Below are 12,462 nucleotides of genomic sequence, written 5' to 3' on the forward strand. Positions count from 1 at the left end.
AAAAGAGTTTTTTTTAGGAAACTCTGCATTAGGAATTTTAACAAATCAATACAAATTTCCATTAACTAAAATAGAATTAAATTGGCTGGTGTATGTTAACCCTCCACCATGGATTGCGTACAAAGTTCAACTACTAAGACTGTAATGCCCAATCGAATTGCTTGGGTATTATCATAATCCGGCGATAAGATACAATTATATTCTAAACAGTGTCTTCTAAAGAGGATTACCTGCACGGACGAAAAAGACTGTTTTTCATATGTTTGGGTGTAAAAATCAAGGCCGTGTTCAGGGGGGGGGGGGATGAGGGGGATCAAACCCCCCCTCGAAATGAATGAATATTTTTATATAAATAAATATATATTTTTAGCTGCATAGAAAAAGATGTTGAAGAAAAGCTGGAGGTTTTATGTTGAAAAACGTTTACCTATAAAACTTGCACAAATCATAGAATATTAGTTGAAAAGCCCGTCAAACGACGGTCGAAAAAAAACAACTTGTTTTTGTTCTCGCACCACAAATTTCATTTTTGAAAAAAGCATTTCTGCTTTTTATGTGGGTTTGTTGTTCTTTTTGTGAACATGACTTACTATGTTTGGCCATAGCAACAACAACGAAACAGCCAAACACACATGTGTAAATGAAATGGCGCAAAACCTGCATAATTCAGCGATGGAAGCAATAAAGAGATATTTCCAAACGTGCACATTCTTCTAAAAATTTTGGTCACTTTGCCAGTTACTCAGGGATGGAAAATACAATTTTTAAGAAAGTACAAAAATGGTATTTTTGAGCGGAAAATTTCACTGGAAAATTATTGTCAAGAGACTGAATTTGAAAGAAAGTAATATTTTGACAAAATTTTCTATATAAATAAAATTTTGCAAAAATGTTCTATAGAAAAAAAATTTTGCAAAATTTTTTCTATAGAAATAAAATTTTGCAAAAATTTCCTATAGAAATAAAATTTTTACAAAATTTTCAATTGAAATAAAATTTTGACAAAATTTTCTATAAAAATAAAATTTTGCAAAAATTCTATATAGAAATAAAATTTTGACATTTTCTACCGAAATAAAAAATCGATTGACTATCTCTGTTACAAAATCGAGATTTTCTTCCCACATGAACATGTCTGTTTTGCCATATTTGTAAAAGACTATTAGCAAATAAGGTTGATAAAGACTTTCTCAAAATATTAAAATATTTTGTCAAAGCTATTGTACCATAAATCTGATGTAGACTCAAAAATGTATACACAAAAGGTACTAAATCATTCGCGGGGGTACTACGGTACTGACCGGGGTGAAAACGTTTTGAAAAAAGTACTATAGTACTGCATTTTCCATCCCTGCAGTTACTACGTGCTCATCCGAACGTTCATTTTCAACAATGAAGAGATTAAAGACGTATCTTAGAAATTCGACTAGCGAGAGTAGACTGAAAGGATTGGCATTAATGTCGGTTCATCGCCGAATAAATGTACCGACTGAAGAAGTCATTGATTTATTTGCTGCCCAAAAAGCCCGTCGGCTCAATTTAATATTATAAAAATATTGTATACATACCTATGCATAAATAAAATTTTCTACACATGAGAATATATGAATATTTTTTTTTAAGTTGTAGTAATCATAAGCATTTGAGGGGTAACACATATGTCTGGGAGATAAACTGCAGTTGCATATTTAAGAAAATTAAGGGGTACATGTCTATGGATGCTTTGTGTTAATCTGACTATAGCTCATAGTCAATGTTGCCAGAGAAAATGTTCGGTTTACCCTACAGGGACAAAAAAAGTTCCATACATTCCCTGCTATATTTTTCGTTAAATTTAAAACAAATTACAAAACAAAAATGGTTCTAAGTACCTTATTATCTTAAAACATGAATATGCAACGTATATAACTTAGAATATAAATTTGTATTACCACCACGGTTGCCACAGTTGGTAGAATTATATCCAAAATAGTTATCTTTTTTGTTAAATCTCTATAAAAATAAAATTTTGGAAAAAGTTTCTATAAACAAATTTTTGTGAGAAATTTTTCTATAGAAATAAAATTTTGACAATAAATTCTATAGAAATAACATTTTGAGAAAAAATTCCACAGAAATAAAAGTTTGAGAAAATTTTTTATAGAAATAATATTTGGAAAAAGATTTCTATAGAAATACAATTTTGACAAAATGTTCTATAGAAATAAAATGTTGACAAAATTTTCTACAGAAATAAAGTTTACTACACATTGTTAAAGATCAAGCCTTGCCGGCTTCTAATTTCCTCCTCTAGAGCCACCAAAATGTAAAAATTATTACAAATTGTGTTGAGTGAAAATGTCCTACATTGTGGCCCTACGTCCCTACAAGACGCTAAATATTAGAAAAAACACTACATATAGGAAATTTCCCCAACTTCTAGCAACACTGGCTGTGTTGATATTGCACCTACGGAGTTAGTATGCCACTAATATTGAGCCCATTATTAAAAAAAGAGAAAATCGTTAAAATAGTGTGGGTAATAAATACAAATTTGTAAAAATCGAGCAATATTCTTATGTAAGAGCTACAAGTACGTATAAGTACGATCGGCTAGTACATCAAAATTTGAAATTTGAGTAACATTGGTTAATAAATAAGAGTACTATGGCCAATTTTGGGAAAATCGAGCTATGCATATATATATGGAAGCTATATCTAAATCTGAACCAATTTGCATAATATTTTGCGGGTTTGATTAATACCACAAAAGGTTACCTTGTGCAAGATTTGAGTAAGATCAGTTAAGAAATGAGGCCTGTATGGTCAAACATAAGGTTAATAGGGGCGAATTTTTCAAAATCGGGTGACACATATATGGGAGCTATATCTACATCTGAACCGATTTCGATGAAATTTTGTACATATAATTAGTACTATAGAGGACTGGATCTAGCCAACTTTTAGTAAGATCGGTTAATAAATAAGGATTCTATGGCCAATTTTGGGAAAATCGGGCTATACATATATATGGGAGCTATATCTAAATCTGAACCGATTTCGATGATTTTTTGCACATATAGTTAGTGCTATAGAAGACTACATTTAGTCAAATTTGGGTAAGATCGGTTTATCAAATAAGGGTTTTATGGCCAAATTTAGAAAAATCGGGCGGTACATATATATGGGAGCTATAGCTAAATCTGAATCGATTTCGATGATTTTTTGCACATATAGTTAGTGCTATAGAAGATTATATTTAGCCAACTTTGAGTAAGATCGGTTGATAAATAAAGGTTTTGTGGCCAAATTTGGGAAAATCGGAGCTATATCTAAATCTGAACCGATTTGTATGAAATTTTGCAGACTTGAAGAGCGATGGAAAAGATTACCTTTTGCCAAATTTGGTGACGATCCGTTTGAAAAAACGCGCAACGTGACCCCATTTGTCGAAATCAGGCGATACATATATATGGGAGCTATATCTAAATTTGATTCGATTTCTTCCAAATTCAATAGCGTTCGTCCTTGTGCCCAAAAAACTTCCTGTACCAAATTTCATCAAAATCGGTTAATAATTGCGGTTAATAATACCGGAATCCTGTGAACAACAAATACATGGAAAGACGGACGGACGGACGGACGGACACCAAGCGCTAGATCGACTCAGGAGGTGATTCTGAGTCGATCGGTATATATTTTATGGGGTCTAAAATCAATATTTCTGGTAGGGACATTTTGGCCGATCAAACTTATTATACCCTGACCACTACGTGGTTTAGGGTATAATTATAAAACTGAATAATTTCTTCAACATTATTTGTATTACAGAAAAAGGTGCCAAGAACTAAAATATTTCGTGGAAGTGAAAATTACGTCTTTGGGAAAAATTCTTCCAAGCATATAATATTTTTGGGCTCAAAATGCTTCCAAACATATAATATGTTCACATAAAACAAACATATTAATGTTTCGGCAGTATCCAATAATATATGTGCTTCCTGCAAAATATGTTTGGAACATATGTTAAAGAAGCGATTTTTTTTTTGACGGTGTATACATAACTTTTTTGTCTAATACATACCACGTATGGACTAACTCACAATTTAGAAAACGATGTTAAGAAGTTTTAAGATACCACAACTCAAGTAATTCGATTGTGGATGACAGTCTTTCATAGAAGTTTCTACGCAATCCATGGTGGAGGGTACATAAGATTCGGCCTGGCCGAACTTACGGTCGTATATACTTGTTTTCCGCTAAATCTGGCTATTTTGAAGTCTTTTAGCGAAAAAAATATTTCACGGCTTTTTGTGGCTTAAATATTGACAAAATTGCGTTTTTATCCAAATCACGTTGTCAGAATAATGTTTTGCATTATTTCAAAGCTCAATCCAAACATTAGAAATAATTTCCCCCGTGACTTTTGATACAAAAAATATTTAGCGTTTTTTCTGGGTTTTAAGTCGTTTGGGGAAATTCGAAACAATTCTGGCAACGCTGGTGTGCTATAACCGCAATGAAGCTTTCATTACAATTCTCGCCCCCTCCAAGAATGGAGTTTTTACCAAATATTTAGGTATTATATTGATTTAAATATGAAAACACGGTAACCCTAAAATGCATTCAACTCAAATATCTTAAGATTTTTTTTAATGAGGGGCTACCGACAAATTTTCAATATTTATTTACTGTATTTGACATTCCCTTTTGCTGTTGGCGACGGCAGAGAGGTTTTTTTTTTGTGAGCTAATTGTGGGAAATCTCATTTTTCTTTTTAGGGGGAGGGGGTTAGACTATCTCGTTTCTCCAATCACATAAAAAAGAGTCTCTCATCATGCTGACTAGTGTATGGGGTTTTGTTTTTATTGTTGCTCTTCTTTATTCTCTTTATAGTTGTGGTTACTGGCATACATACATACGCACCATACAAATATGAATCGTGTTAAATTTTATCGGTTCTACTGGTGACTGAAAACATTTTTATTTAAAACGTCTAAGTTTCATTGTTGATTATTCTCCAAACGTAAAGAAGAAACAACACACATATATACCCCCTCTTCCTCTCCCACCCTCGCCGCCTTCACCAAAGAAATATGCTAAAGACAAACGTGTAAAAAAAACAAAAACTTAAACCAAAAACAAATTTGTATTCTTAATTATAACTGGCGGTTAGTTGTTGGATTGTTTATTTGGCTAGACCATTTTAAAAGGCGAATATGAAAAGCATAATCGTTAACATTGTTGAAGATCTATCTTTGTTGAATTGTTTCTCTACTTATAGATATTTACTTAATAATTTTACTTTCCTAAAGCGAATTTGTTAATTTTAAATGGAGGGAATGGAGTGTTTTTTGTACGAGTATTCGTTGTATTATATGACCATATTTCAGCAACAAGTGTTTATTTATTTATTTTTTATACCCTCCATCATAGGATGGGGGTATATTAACTTTGTCATTCCGTTTGTAACACATCGAAATATTGCTCTAAGACCCCATAAAGTATATATATTCTGGGTCGTGGTGAAATTCTGAGTCGATCTAAGCATGTCCGTCCGTCCGTCCGTGCGTCCGTCCGTCTGTTGAAATCACGCTAACTTCCGAACGAAACAAGCTATCGACTTGAAACTTGGCACAAGCAGTTGTTATCGATGTAGGTCGGATGGTATTGAAAATGGGCCATATCGGTCCACTTTTACGAATAGCCCCCATATAAAGGGACCCTCAGATTTGGCTTGTGGAGCCTCTAACAGAAGCATATTTCATCCGATCCGGCTGAAATTTGGTACATGGTGTTGGTATATGGTCTCTAACAACCATGCAAAAATTGGTCCACATCGGTCCATAATTATATATAGCCCCCATATAAACCGATCCCCAGATTTGGCTTGCGGAGCCTAAAAGAGAAGCAAATTTCATCCGATCCTGCTGAAATTTGGTTCATGGTGTTAGTATATGGTCTCTAACAACCATGCAAAAATTGGTCCACATCGGTCCATAATTACATATAGCCCCCATATAAACCGATCCCCAGATTTGGCTTGCGGAGCCTCAAAGAGAAGAACATTTCATCTGATCCGGCTGAAATTTGGTACATGATGTTGGTATATGGTCTCTAACAACCATGCAAAAATTGGTCCATATCGGTCCATAATTATATATAGCCCCCATATAAACCGATCCCCAGATATGGATTGTGAAGCCTCTAAGAGAAGCATATTTCATCCGATCCGGCTGAAATTTGGTACATGATATTGGTATATGGTTTCTAACAACCATACAAAAATTGGTCCACATCGGTTCATAATTATATATAGCCCCCATATAAACCGATCACCAGATTTGGCTTGCGAAGTCTCCAAGAGAAGCAAATTTCATCCAATCCGGTTGTAATTTGGAACATGGTGTTAGTATATAATCTTTAAGAAGCGTGCCGGAATTGGTCCATATCGGTCCATAATTATATATAGCCCCCATATAAAACGTTCTCCCGATTTGACCTCCGGAGCCCTTTGGAGGAGCAAAATTCATCCGATCCGGATGAAATTCATCAAATTAGGAACGTGGTGTTAGTATATGGTCGCTAACAACCATACCAAAATTGGTCCACACCCTCAAAAAAAATCGCTCCTTTAACATATGTTCCAAACATATTTTGCAGGAAGCACATATATTATTGAATACTGCCGAAACATTAATATGTTTGTTTTATGTGAACATATTATATGTTTGGAAGCATTTTGAGCCCAAAAATATTATATGCTTGGAAGAATTTTTCCCAAAGACGATTGTGCTCATTCCCTAACATTATCGTAATTTTCACTTCCACGAAATTTTTAGTTTTTGACACCTTTTTCTGTAATACAAATAATGTTGAAGAAATTATTCACTTTTATAAATTTTTTAAATTTTACCTTTCGCCTGCACGGAGAATCGAACCGGGGACCATACTGTTTGTAAACCAACACACTATCCACTGGGCTACGTAGCTGTTATGGTCACCAGCAGATAATTATCGTTATAAGTTACATTTATATAGCATAGTTTGCAGCGCCCACGAGGCCATGCAAACATAACATTATTTAACAGACATTGTTTGCCACGTGGAGCAGTGGTTAGCATGTCTGCCTTGCATGCAAAGGGTCGTGGGTTCAATCCCTGGTCCGACCGAACATTTTTTTTTGTTTTTTTTTTTTTAATTTACACATTTATATTTATACTATATTAAATTTTTATTATGAAACTTCGAAATGTGGGATATTAAAGATTTATAGTCAGTAACAGTGCTTGATATAAACGAAATTGGCTGATTTTTGGATAAAATATTATTTTTTATTGCAAAAATAACAATTTTGTAACAAAAAACTGTTTTTGGTACAAAACTTTAAAATTTGGAAGGGATTCAAAAACTGTAACAAAAGAAGAACGTGGAGTCGAGTATAAACATACATAAATAATTTTATAATATAAACATAAGTTTATTTAGGCGTGAACAGTTTTTTACTAGCATTTAACACCATCGCTATAAAATACCTTTTATTTTTCTTTAATAATTCATTTTAAAGAAAATAAACTTTTTAAATTGTTTTAGCTGCAAAACTCGAACTTAATGCCCGCTTTTATATTTGAAGGTGTCCGTCAACTCCTCGTGGACTACTTATTAATCAAGAGGAACTAAACTTTGTTTTTATACATTTTACTGCGTAATTTTTCACTATTTCCTCCTTATTTCATTTTACTGTCCCAACTCTAAAAAGAGTATAGTGCCCTTTTTGTTATTTTTATGAAGACCACTGATTTCTTTTAACGAACCAAGAAAAAAATTGTGCCCATAATGCCAAAATGGTAAACAAAACACATGTCCACACATACATAAAATGCTGCTCTCAAGGCGAAAACGTATGCTGTTTGTTTTTCAAATGTCTATTCTCTTGGTTCCGAATGTCCATTCTCTTTATTCAAATTAAATAATATTTAGACTTAAGCATATCAAATTTTTGGCCTTATCATAAAACAGTTTTCCGAAACAACATGCAAGCGGTTTCACAGAAATTGTTCTCTTTTGATGCTTTCGGTGTGTTATGTTGATATCTTTCGTCAACTCTCCCGGTTTCCATCTCTATTTCTTTGTCTATACTCTCTCTCTCTCTCTGTCGCTTTGAATAAAATATCACAACATATGTATGTTTAGTCGAAATTTGTAAATTCATATATGTTTGCATTCACACATATGATTTTTATGAAACATTCATGCCCCAAACATAATATATTCTAACATATTAACATAGATGTCCCAAACATTTAGTGTTAGTTTAGGAACATTACATGTTTGCACTTAAATAAATTGTGTTTAAAAATTGTGCCCGAAACACATTTTGTTTATATCGGAACATATGAAAAACATATTTTTCTAAGAGTGCAATCACACAAAAATTGGTCCATATCGGTTCATAATCATGGTTGCCACTAGAGCCAAAAATAGTCTACCAAAATTTTATTTCTATAGAAAATTTTGTCAAAATTTTATTTCTATAGAAAATTTTGTCAACATTTTATTTCTATAGAAAATTTTGTCAACATTTTATTTCTGGAGAAAATTTTGTTAAAATTTTGTTCGGTTCATAATAAAATTTTCATCATTGTCAAAATTTTATTTCTATAGAAAATTTTGTTCAAATTTTATTCGGTTCATAATCATGGTTGCCACTCGAACCAAAAATAATCTACCAAGATTTTATTTCTATAGAAAATTTTGTCAAAAGTTTATTTCTATAGAAAATTTTGTGAAAATTTTATTTGTATAGAAAATTTTGTTAAAATTTTATTTCTGTAGAAAATTTTGTCAAAATTTTATGTCTACTTTGTCAAACTGAATTATATACGTATTGGATCGATCTTTTTTGATTTAATATATACCACGTATGGACTTACATAAAATTTAGAAGATGGTGTTAGGAGATTTTAAGATACCTTGCCATCGGCAAGCGTTACCGCAACTTAAGTAATTCGATTGTGGATGGCAGTGTTTAGAAGAAGTTTCTACGTAATCCATGATGGAGGGTACATAAGCTTCGGCCTGGCCGAACTTACGGCCGTATATACTTGTTTTTGTATGCATTGACAACCCTGACATTAGCCTATGCAACAAGAAATTTCATATTGAGCAAATATAACGGTTCACAATGAACATTAGAGTGGTGAATATCTTACGCATATATGTATACTATACATTGTATATATTCACAAATATGTATGCAAAATGAACAATTTTCTATATCAGGAAGTTCCACACAAGTTCATTGACACATTAAAGTGCTTTGTAAGCAATTTAATGGCGATCTTGCAAAATTTATAACAGGTTGGCTGATAAGTCCCCGGTCTGACACATAGATGGCGTCGCTAGTATTAAATGCATATTATTTTTATATAGTACCAACCTTCAAATGATTCGTGTCAAAATTTGATGTCTGTAAGTCAATTAGTTTGTGAGACAGAGCGTCTTTTGTGAAGCAACTTTTGTTATTGTGAAAAAAATGAAAAAAAAGGAATTTTGTGTTTTGATAAAATACTGTTTTCTGAAGGGGAAAAATACGGTGGTAGCAAAAACTTGGCTTGATAATGAGTTTCCGAACTCTGCCTCAGGGAAATCAACAATAATTGATTGGTATGCAAAATTCAAGCGTGGTGAAATGAGCACGGAGGACGGTGAACGAAGTGGACGCCCAAAAGAGCTGGTTACCGGCGAAAACATCAGAAATATCCACAAAATGATTTTGAATGACCGTAAAATGAAGTTGATCGAGATAGCAGAGGCCTTGAAGATATCAAAGGAACGTGTTGGTCATATCATTCATCAATATTTGGATATGCGGAAGCTCTGTGCACAATGGGTGTCGCGAGCTCACATTTGACCAAAAACAACAAGGTGTTGATAATTCTGAGCGGTGTTTGCAGCTGTTAACTCGTAATACACCCGAGTTTTTCCGTCGATATGTGATAATGTATGAAACATGGCTCCATCACTACACTCCTGAGTACAATCGTCAGTCGGCTGAGTGGACAGCGACCGGTGAACCGTCTCCGAAGCGTGGAAAGACTCAAAAGTCCGCTGGCAAAGTAATGGCCTCTGTTTTTTGGGATGCGCATGGAATAATTTTTATCGATTATCTTGAGAAGGGAAAAACCATCAACAGTGACTATTATATGGCGTTATTGGAGCGTTTGAAGGTCGAAATCGCGGTAAAACGGCCCCATATGAAGAAGAAAAAAGTGTTGTTCCACCAAGACAACGCACCGTGCCACAAGTCATTGAGAACGATGGCAACAATTCATGAATTGGGATTCGAATTGCTTCCCCACCCACCGTATTCTCCAGATCTGGCCCCAGCGACTTTTTCTTGTTCTCAAACCTCAAAAGGATGCTCGCAGGGAAAAAATTTTGCTGCAATGAAGAGGTGATCGCCGAAGCAGAGGCCTATTTTGAGGCAAAACCGAAGGAGTACTACCAAAATGGTATCAAAAAATTGGAAGGTCGTTATAATCATTGTATCGCTCTTGAAGGGAACTATGTTGAATGTATTATTTGAATTTTGTCAAAAAAAAATGCGTTTTTCTTTGTTAGACCGGGGGCTTATCAGCCAACCTGTTACAACAATGACTTTTTCGGTTCATCTAGTAACTAATTTTTATTAATTTTTTATTATTTGCATTCAATTCATCGCCACAAAACAAACAATAAAAAACTTTTTGCAAAATTTAAACATTTTCATATAACATGAAATTTTTGCGTTTTTAATACTCTCCACCATAGGAAGGGGGGGGTATATTAACTTTGTCATTCCGTTTGTAACACATCGAAATATTGCTCTAAGACCCCATAAAGTATATATATTCTGGGTCTTGGTGAAATTCTGAGTCGATTTTAGCATGTCCGTCCGTCTGTTGAAATCACGCTAACTTCCGAACGAAACAACCTATCGACTTGAAACTTGGCATAAGTAGTTGTTATTGATGTAGGTTAGGTTAGGTGGCAGCCCGATGTATCAGGCTCACTTAGACTTTTCCGTCCATTGGCGTTCCACATTCCAGTGAAACCACTTAGAGAAGCTTTGAAACCCTCAGAAATGTCACCAGCATTACTGAGGTGGGATAATCCACCGCTGAAAAACCTTTTTGGTGTTCGGTCGAAGCAGGAATCGAACCCACGACCTTGTGTATGCAAGGCGGGCATGCTAACCATTGCGCCACGGTGGCTCCCGGAGCCTCTTAGAGGAGCAAAATTCATCCGATGCGGTTGAAATTTGGTAAGTGGTGTTAGTATATGGTCTCTAACAACCATGCAAAAATTGGTTCATATTGGTCCATAATTATATATAGACCCCATATAAACCGATCCCCAGATTTGAGCTCCGGAGCCTCTTGGAAGAGCAAATTTAATCCGATCCGGTTAAAATTTGGTACGTGGTGTTAGTATATGGTATCTAACAACCATGCAAAAATTGGTCCATATCGGTCCATAATTATATATAGCCCCATGTAAATCGATCCCCAGATTTTGGAGGATCAAAATTATCCGATTCGGTTTAAATTTGGTACATTGCGATAGTATATGGCAGCTAACAGCCATGCAACAATTGGTTCATATCGGTCTATAGTTATATATAGCCAATGGCCAATCACACAAAAATTGGTCCATATCGCCAAAACTAATTTAGCAAAATTTTATATCTATAGAAAATTTTGTCAAAATTTTATTTCTGTAGAAAATTTTGTCAAACTTTTATGTCTATAGAAAATTTTGTAAAACTTTTTTTTCTATAGAAAATTTTGTCAAAATATTATTTCTATAGATAATTTTGCCAAATTTTATTTCTATAGAAAATTTTTTCAAAATTTTATTTCTATAGAAAATTTTGTCAAAATTTTATTTCTTTAGAAAATTTTGTCAAAATTTTATTTCTATAGAAAATTTTGTCAACATTTTATTTCTATAGATAATTTTGCCAAATTTTATTTCTATAGAAAATTTTGTCAAAATTTTATTTCTATAGAAAATTTTGTCAAAATTTTATTCCTATAGAAAATTTAGTCAACATTTTATTTCTATAGAAAATTTTGTCGAACTGAATTATATATGATTAAATAATCGGCCTTTTTTATTTAATATATCCCCATATGGACTAACTTACAATTTAGAAGACGGTGTTAAGGATGTTTTAAGATACCTTGCTATCGGCAAGTGTTACCACAACCTAAGTAATTCGATTGTGGATGACAGTCTTTAGTAGAAGTTTCTACGCAATCCATGGTGGAGGGTACATAAAATTCGGCCTGGCCGAACTTACGGCCGTATATACTTTTTTCTTATTGTATCAATGCTGTCAATATTGAACTTTAGTAACATGACGTAGTTACAACACCAAATTAGGACAAAGAAGAATAAATGCCAACGTGTACTTATTATTTTGACCATATGTGTATA

Source organism: Haematobia irritans, chromosome 2, assembly GCF_050003625.1.
Source record: "Haematobia irritans isolate KBUSLIRL chromosome 2, ASM5000362v1, whole genome shotgun sequence".
Lineage (NCBI taxonomy): Eukaryota > Metazoa > Arthropoda > Insecta > Diptera > Muscidae > Haematobia > Haematobia irritans.